The sequence below is a fragment of the Eublepharis macularius genome, chromosome 2 (genome assembly GCF_028583425.1).
Source record: "Eublepharis macularius isolate TG4126 chromosome 2, MPM_Emac_v1.0, whole genome shotgun sequence".
NCBI classification, from domain to species: Eukaryota; Metazoa; Chordata; class Lepidosauria; order Squamata; family Eublepharidae; genus Eublepharis; species Eublepharis macularius.
In genome coordinates, this window is record NC_072791.1 from 74,187,124 (window position 1) to 74,196,532 (window position 9,409).

Consider the following 9,409-nt stretch of genomic DNA (forward strand, 5'->3'; position numbering starts at 1 on the left):
TCTTGGCTATTGTTTTGGATCTAATTTTTCCTTTCCCCCTTTTATAATAGGTATAAATTATGATATAATTTCCCCCCGAAGAAATGCCTTCATGGCATCCCAGACATAGATTTGGGGGACCCCACATTCAGAATTTAACTCCAGATATTGCCTAATTTCTGAAGAGATTTCTGAGGAAAGTTGACTATTAAATAAAAGTGAATTATATAACTTCCAATTTGGATAAGTCTTTTTTTATTGCCTAAAGAAAAAATACACTCTGTCCACTCATGATCCGTCCAGAGTTTGTCACCTATGCTGGATGAAATGGCTTGTTTGGCCAGTATAGGTGAAAGAAAGATATAATCTATCCTTGTGTGTATGTTGTGGATATGGGGAAATATGTGTAATCCCTTACCGATGGGTTTTGAAGATGCCAGATGTCCAAAAACCCCAATTTGGTCATTAGATGTGATAGTTCTGAGGCTCCTTTCTTTTGTCTGGTGCGCTTGCCCTTCTTCTGAGATTTATCAGCATCATAGTCCATTATAAAATTAAAATCTCCAGCAATAACTATTTCTCCCTCTGCAAAAAATTGTAATTTAGTTAATACATTTTCTAGAAATGAAAGTTGGTTTTGATTTGGTGCGTAAATAGCTGCTAGAGTGATAGATTCCTGATCCAATTGGCCTTTTACAAATAAATATCTTCCAAGGAGGTTGCTGAAGGAATCAGACAGAACGAAATGCACAGTTTTTGCAAACAAAATTGCTATCCCCCTAGATTTAGATGACCCAAAAGACTGAAATTGTTGATCAAACCAATTTGAATGCAGAGATGGTAGAGTAGATTTTTTAAAGTGTGTTTCTTGTAAAAAAAAATTGAGAGTCTGAGTTTGGTCAAGACTGAGGCTACTCTCTTAGCCTTGATTTTGTTATTTTGCCCCCTGCAATTTACAGAGACAATTATATAGTTTTGTTGTGACATTACATCCAAAAATTAAAGATTGACTTACATATGATGTTCTCTCGTTTGAGTGTAGAGATGGGCACGAACATAAAAAAACCCGAACATGATGTTCATTGTTTGTTGTCATCCACAAACACGGACTCATGAACAACCATGAACATGGCCCTGTTCACAAACATGTTTGTGGTTGCCTGTTCGTGGGGGCCAGCAGGCTCTCTTCCAGCCATCATCCAAGTCAAGATCCATTCTGAACCACTCCCAGAAACCTGACCTGAGCAGGCACCAGGAAAGGTACCAATAATAAATAATAGTTTGGCCCAGAGCCTGGCAGCAGCCCTGGAACTTGAAGGGGTAGATCCCTATCCCACCACACACAAAGAAAATTCAAGTTCCAATGCACTCTATCAAAATGCCAACAGCAACTGTCTCTCCACTGTCTGCAAAGTCAGAGCTGGGGCCCTCCCCCCCCCAGGTCTTTGCTCCCTTGTTGTGACAAATTTGAAGCTCCACACTAGAAAGGAAGACCTGCCTATCAAGCTAAATTGGGCATAGATTGGGGTTTCCAGGGCAACAGCAGGAGTTCAGACAGAATTCAGACAATCCCTGCCTAAATTGCCAAGGGAACTGATTGCAGGTGCCAGACTGTCTGGCTTGACGAACAGCAATGAACAGCAAGGAACGAGGCTTGCAACAACCACCTGTTTGTTTAGAATGGGGCCTCACGAACAGCGTGTTCACAAACAGCAGATTGGGCTGTTCGTGGCTTTTTTTTGTTCGTATTGCTGTTCGTGCCCATCTCTATTTGAGAGCCAAGTTTTATTATCTATGCAAAACCATTTATTCAAAAAGGACCCCTTATAATCGGATACCAACCTCTTATCTATACAGATATCAAAAATAGTCTGTAAAGTTACAAACCGGAATTGCAAGTAGCAGAAAGGATTGTATACCCTCCAGGAATGTCTCCTTTCCCATTTAATTGTTTCTATGCTTAAGATCCAAGCTTTTGGTAACCTGTTAAATGATAACAAAACAAGAAAACTATCCCCAACTAACCCAATCTCCCTCCCCACCCAGTCCCTCCCCAACCCTCCCAACATAAACCAACAACAGTTTTGTCTCCAGGTCCATAACCTTGGCTGCAAGTAGATACTCTACAATCTTTATCTGCTTTGTTTCTTCTTGCAGAGAAAGCCCCAGTTCCATGGCTTTATCTGCAGTCTGCGTAACTGCTGCCATGGATTCCTGAATATCTTTAAGTAGTTTAGAAATAGGTTCTAGGCAGCAATGGACTTTTTCAGCCAGGTTTGAGGAGATAGAACAGGTAATATTTTGTTCTAGAATTTTTAACGATATCTCCAGGTCTTGCTTAGTTAGGTAATCGGCAATTGACTTCCCGTTGACCATTTTGGGTGTCTTACCAGCCTGAAGTTCCTCTGACGAAATCAGGTCTCCTGGGACGAAGTAAGATTTAACGGAGAACATTTGCTGTTGGGGGGGGGGTGCCTTTGCCCACCCCTGTCTTTCCCATGCTTTTGGAGTGCTTCTAGGCAAATGGAGCTGAATCAGGCACGGGCCGGGCTCGAAGCCTCAGAAAGAAGAACCCGCCATTTTCAGCAACGACGCTCCGCCCCTCATTTTTCTCTCTTAACGTTGATTATGCATTATTATATCATTATTAAAAATAGCATTCAAATGTTCTGCAAGGCAAGGAAGTGGTATGCAGGACCTTTGTTTTAAAAGGAGAGGATCTCTCTTTGGGCTACCTGCCTAATCCTTTTAGTGAGGTTTAGCCTACCTCCATGGCCATTTCCATCATGCTAGTGGAGGGGAGTAGCAATAGCTGTGATAAGGAGAATCTGAAAATGGAGAACAGAGAATACTGGACTATCCGTGTAGGCAAACCATGTAGCAATATGTTGTCGAGGCATACAGGAAAGCAAAGGGTATTCCACCAACAGTATTCCTTTGATGTGTTTTCCAGTGTGACGGCAGCAAGTTGTTTAAGAGCTGAGCAAAGCTGAGATGGAAATCTCTGTATCATGTGAAGGAGGCAAAGATAGGTTCATCCCATTATTTCAATATTTGCCTACCATATCAAAGAGAAAACAGGCTACATCATATAGCACTTTCTAAAGGTGTCATTCAAAACAGACCTTCTTCCTAACTTGATCAAAAAGAGTCCAGTAGCACCTTTAAGACTAACCAATTTTATTGTAGCATAAGCTTTCGAGAATCAAGTTCTCTTCGTCAGATGCATGGTACTGAAACTGGTCATCTTCTCTCTCCTCCCCTTCTCCCCCCTCCTCTTCTATATTTGACCAGTTTCTGTACCATGCATCTGACGAAGAGAACTTGATTCTCAAAAGCTTATGCTACAATAAAATTGGTTAGTCTTAAAGGTGCTACTGGACTCTTTTTGATTTTGCTACCACAGACTAACACGGCTAACTCCTCTGCATCTTCCTAACTTGAAACATTCTTTCACATAATTGTTTCTAACAGCTGCAAACTCTATCTTGGAACTGCTTCTCATTTTAATAGTAGTTTGAGCGTACAATTGATAGAGTATCATCATGGCAACAATTATTGCTTGACATTATATATGTCTTTGCAGATACCTCTGAGCCTACAGCTGGGCCCCCACACCCTCTGCAATGCTGCCAGAGAAACTAGGGCACACCTTTCACATCAAGAGGCTTGTTGGGTTGCAAGTTCTGTTTGGCTGATAGTTTCATTGGTTTTCAGCAGTAATCATACATTCATTTGTATTTAATAAACTGTGACTAAATTAAATCATAATCAAATTCAAAATTAATTACCTGTCCTGATTTGTTTCTATCAGAAATGTTTCAAATTAAGGGCCTGTACCATGCATACTTTTCATTCGTGCTGCTTTGAACAACTGGGGGGGGGGACTTCATTTTTGTGCAACTGTTAAACATTTTCTAAAAGTTAGAAGGGTGGCATAACATAGACACAAAGGGTTTATTTTTTTTAAAAAAGCACTAAAAGCCTCTTTTAAGTTCTTAGTCCTGCTTCTGCCCTGTTTCTATGACCTAGCAGACAGCACAGGTCAAACCGTATATGGGACTAATTGTATACGAAGCTTCTGTGCAGACTGGACGGAAGGTTCACAACTTTAGTACTGAAAAGGTGACTGAACTGAAGAAACATTTGCTGTTCATTAGAGAGAAGCCCCATTGCTGTGAGAATGCCCTTGGCTTTTCTGCTTTAATTGCCTGAAGAGGGGAAAGAGAAGGTTAGTTTCAGAGAAAACGCTCCTCTCTCTTGCTCTCCCTCTAGTTTTCTGTATCCAAATTGCAATAAGAAACAGAGTGGCAGGAGACTTGTTGCTAGAAACGCAATCCTGTTTCTTCAACATAATTCCCAGAGGTACAGTTCCCCGCAGTTTTTAGAACATGCCTCCTCGTACTAATATGGGAAGAAACTGGATTTGGGGGTGTGCGTATTTCAGCCCTGTTTTGAGCATTTACTTCAAATGGGTAAGTAATGTTCATGTGTGCAATGATGCAAATTTAAGAGACAGCTTTGCCTAATGAAATGCCGGAATAAACTCCCACAAAAGCTTATTGTGCTAAATGAGCACCATAGAATCATATAGTTGGATGGGGTCATGTAGGCCATCTAGTCCAACTTGCAGCCCAATGCAGGAACAGCCTAAAGCATCCCCAACAAGTATTTATCTAGCCAGTCCATGAAGACTGCCAACGAGGGGGATTCGGTTTCGTTTTCTCAGCCATGCCGGACGCTCCTCTCGGCTGGTCCGGGAGGAAACGACCGGGCACCCTGACCGGGCGGCTGATCCGTAAGGATTAGCCCCCAGGACTCCCAGGGAGGGAGCCAGGGTCCGGGACGCGGCGGGAAGAACTCCCCGAAATCAATGCGGGGGGGGAATTGCCCGTTTGTCCCTATGGAGGCCGGCAGATGTGCGCGGCGCCTCGAGTGCCGCCGGGCAACGAGAAACGGCAAGTAAAAGAAACAGGCGGAAGCCTGTAAACAAGCGAATCCCTTCTGTTCTACAAGCGTTTGTGAAGGAGAGGTTGATCTGAAGAAGACTCGCTCTTCCCCTTCGTGGAGTTCCAGAATTTTGTTGGCGCCCCCCCCCCCCCAAAATGGCAGCAAAGAAGCAAAGTCCCGCTCTCGGTAAGTCAATCTCGGCCACCTTGCAGAAAGGGGAGTCGCTCGAAGAGTTGGTGCGCAGGGCGGTGGTGGAAGCCATAAAACCCTTTGTTGACAAGCTGAACGAAACTGATCAAAGGGTGGGCTTAATTGAAAGCGAGGTGAAAACCATTAAGGCAGCAGCGGGGGGGGGGCAGAAAAGTCTGCTCTGGAAAGTGCGTCACTTGTGAAGGCTACAAAAAAGGAGCTGAAGTTGGTGGAGAACCAACTGATCGGGCTACAGGTGGAACGAACGCAGACAATTTTGCGTCTCCAAAACGTGAAAGAGGAGGAAAATGAGGATCTGTGGGATTTGGTCTCGGAACTACTGGCGACACCCGCGAGGACGACTAAAGAAGAGGTTAAAAGCGCCATTTTGGAGGTCCGTCGGGCTTCTTCAAAATATGCAACAAAGCGACAGTTGCCTCGTGAGATCATTATTGACTTTTCAACTAAAAAGATTCGGGACACCATCCTATATAACTCATACAATGCGGATTTGGACTTTATGGGTTTGAAAGTCAAGATTTTGAAGGACGTTCCATTTCTAGTCCGGAAACGGCGTTTTAAATATAAAAAGTTTGCAGCTCTTCTGAGGGACCATGGAATAAAGTACAAATGGTTATTCCCGGAAGGAATATGGTTCAGATATAAAGATCAGGCCTATAAGATATTATCAGAAGATCAACTAAAGGATTTTGAGAATAAAAACCCAGAACTCTGCTGCACCAAGAACGAAGAAAAGGAGGAGCCGGAGGGGGGGGGGAGGAGGAGAGCATCGCAACAGCAGTTGCACAGAGAGAATTGCGTCCGGGACCTAGAAGGGGGAGGAAAGTTTAATCAGAATTTGAAATGTTTATTTTCTGTATGATTAACCACTCCATCATTATTCTATGGAGCTATTTTTGTATTATGACAGTATGAAGGGAAACATTGAAGTGTAGTGTTTAGTGTTTGTAGTTCATTCCCCCCCTTTTTCTTTTTCCACCCCCCTTTGTCCTTTCCCTCTCCCCTTTCCTTGTGATAGTCTGGTGTAGTGTTTTGTAGTTATGAAAAATAAAAAAATTTATAAAAAAAAAGACTGCCAACGAGGGGGAACCTACCACATCCCTAGGGCGTTGAATTACTCTTAACGTGAAGAAGTTTTTCCTGCTATCCAAGCTGGTACTTTGCTTCCTGTAGTTTAAACCCATTATTTCGAGTCCTATCCTCTGATGGCAACTGGAGAGGGGTGGGCAATTTCTATCAATAAAACAGTGAGGGGGGAGTTAACCCCTCCTACTTTGTTGTCTCCCCTCAGTGTTGCTTTTTAACATTTGGCAGTGGTTCTCAACTTTCTGAAGTGGGACCCACTTCCATACCTTATGCTGCCTTTGGCCCGCTGCTGCAAGCTGCAGGTAGTGTGGGTCTGGAAGACAATGACAGAAGGCTGAGTTTCCCAGAAGAGAGACACAGAAACCGAGGAAGGAAGCCACTGCAAATTGTAATTTTACCTTATCTAGAACTTTTCAATGTATAATATGTTCCTCCAATTTCCATTCAGAAAAAAGTGCCTCTCTCATACTGGTGCTTGCCCTAAACTGAGGGGCTGCGTTCCTAAGGATACTTTCCTGGGAGTAAGTCCCATTGAAAAGCATAGAACAGTTCTGAGTAAACCTGGCATAGGATTGCTCCCATAATTATTCCAGGCCAGATCTAAGCAGCGATCCCTGGTAAACAGTGAGGTATCTCACTCATAATATAGCTATGTTTGGCATCAATGAAAAAGAAATGAGCAAACAGATTTCTATAAAGTTATATGATGATTTTAGTGCTACTGATTCTAAGTATTATGTTGCGAGATGTTTCCGGCTGCTTGTTTTTCCAGGTGGGAGAGATCTGGGAGACAGCCACATGCAGACATTGTTATAGAGTGATGCCTTTGGTTTCTTTTTAGCATCAGAGCTCCCATAATCCCTTCTTTCCCTACAGGTTTATAAACTGCCAATATAAACAATTCCCTCATTGCCTTAACATTTTTAGAAACTCATAGGATAAAGCAATGACCTTGGGAACCTCTGAGAGTTACTATTCATCTTTGTCTGCTTCAGTGCCTTTTGATGATTTAAGATAATTAATTTCAGGCCAGCTGCTTGGTGTGGTATGTGCTTTAAGAGAGTTGTGAGACTCCCTCATGGGATACCTTTACATCTAAACCAAAGATATTAGATGCATTAAATTTATATTCCTAAAGACATGACCGTAAAATAAAGTTGATTTTCAGGAGTACCATTTGTGCCCCAAATCAGTCTGGTCTTTCTGAATAAAGTTTAAAGTGCAGCCCTACACAGTCCTCCTAACCCATGCACATGAAATCTTATATACATTATCCTGAATGTAGAGAGTCTTACTTACTGGTAAGTATAATCAGGGCTTTTTTTCCGGGAAAAGAGGTGGTGGAACTCAGTGGGTTGCCCTCGGAGAAAATGGTCACATGGCTGGTGGCCCCGCCCCCTGATCTCCAGACAGAGGGGAGTCTAGATTGCCCTACGCGCCGCTCGCGGCGCGGAGGGCAATCTAAACTCCCCTCTGTCTGGAGATCAGGGGGCGGGGCCACCAGCCATGTGACCATTTTCAAGAGGTTCCAGAACTCCGTTCCACCACATTCCAGCTGAAAAAAAGCCCTGAGTATAATGGAAAATGGGACACTCAGGTATGCCTCCTCAAGTTCCTTGGGGGAAGAATAGGAAATGTAATAGATAGCATGGTTAGGAAGGATTGAAAGGATTGTAGTCTTACTTGAACAAAGGAACACTTATTTACAAATAACCTAAATATGATCAGCAGGATACAATTGATCCTTATTTCAAGTCTCTTCTAACATTCTGGTATACCTCATTTGCACTACAGTGTGTGGGAAAGTTGTAAATGAGAGAATTAAAGCAAGATAAAAATAAAGTAATTTTAATGCCAAAGCTGTGATTGCTTAGTTACCTATTCCTTTTCACATATGGGCTAGAGGCATAGAAACATAGAGCTGGAAGGGATCCCAAGGGTCATCTAGTCTAATCCCCTGCACATGCAGGAAATTCACAGCTACCTCCCTTGGTGACCCCTGCTCAATGCCCAGAGCAAGGCTATTCATTTCTCTTTCAGGTGTCCAGTTGTGACTGAAAGGATATCTGTCTTGCCTGCACGGTAAACTTCCTAGGCCTTTTATATAGCTGGCATCCCTTCATTTATGACTGTAAACAATCAGCAGAGCGTTTTAGAGACATGGACAGTGCAATTCTAAACTGAGTTAGACCCTTCTTAGGGATGCCAACTCTGGGCTGGAATTCCTGCAGTTTTGGGGGTGGGGAGGTCAGGGTTTGGGGAGGGGAGGAAGAGAGACCTCAGCAAGTAATAATGCCATAGAGTCCACCCTCCAAAGCAGCCATTTTCTCCAGGGGAACTAATCTCTGTTGCTTGGAGACCAGTTATAATTCCAGGCGATCTCCAGGCCCTACTTTCTGGACTCTATTTAGGATTGCACTGTGAATCACTGAACTTCATGGCTTAAGGTGAAGTTCAGTGATTCAAGATTATCTGAGTCCAGTCAAATGAAAAGGCTGTTGCCTGATGTACTACTGTTTTCTGTAGTTAAACTTATTGCAAAAATGAAACAAACTCAATAAAAACTATTTTAACAGAATAAAAATAATGTTTATGAAATTTAGAATAACTCACAGCTTAATTTCATGCTTCAGGAATAATTCCTAAAATTTCCAGTTACAGTAGTAGAAAAATGATATATAAAAGTGAAGTATTTTCTTTTAAAAATATTTCTCAACCTAAATAAGAGCAGCAAGCGTTAACTGATGCTGCCATTCCAATCTTTGCTACTCTGGCTTTGGGTCCTGCTGCCCTTCGTCAGAGTGTTCACCCTTGGGCCACTCCCTGTGGCCTGGACAGGGATGGCCATTTTTTGAAGGAATTAGGAAAAACCCCATCTTGCTGCAGCAGCAAGCGACACATGAGTGGAAGTGGGGAATGGCATCTACATCTCCCGTACATGCACCACTTTTCACTGATGCTGCCTCCTGCCACTCTTCCCTCTTTTTCTCTGTCATGCCTGTGCATAAGTTTAGAAACAATGGAAATTTCACCAGGGGCCCAGTGGTCTTTCCCCTCACTTTCTATCTATACTTTTTTTTCACTACTGAGCTGGGCTAATGCTACAGTGACTAAAAAATGCTTTTTAAAAGGTCACAACGGGGGAAATGGTGCACCCGTGTCACTTTAAAAGTGGAGGTTATTT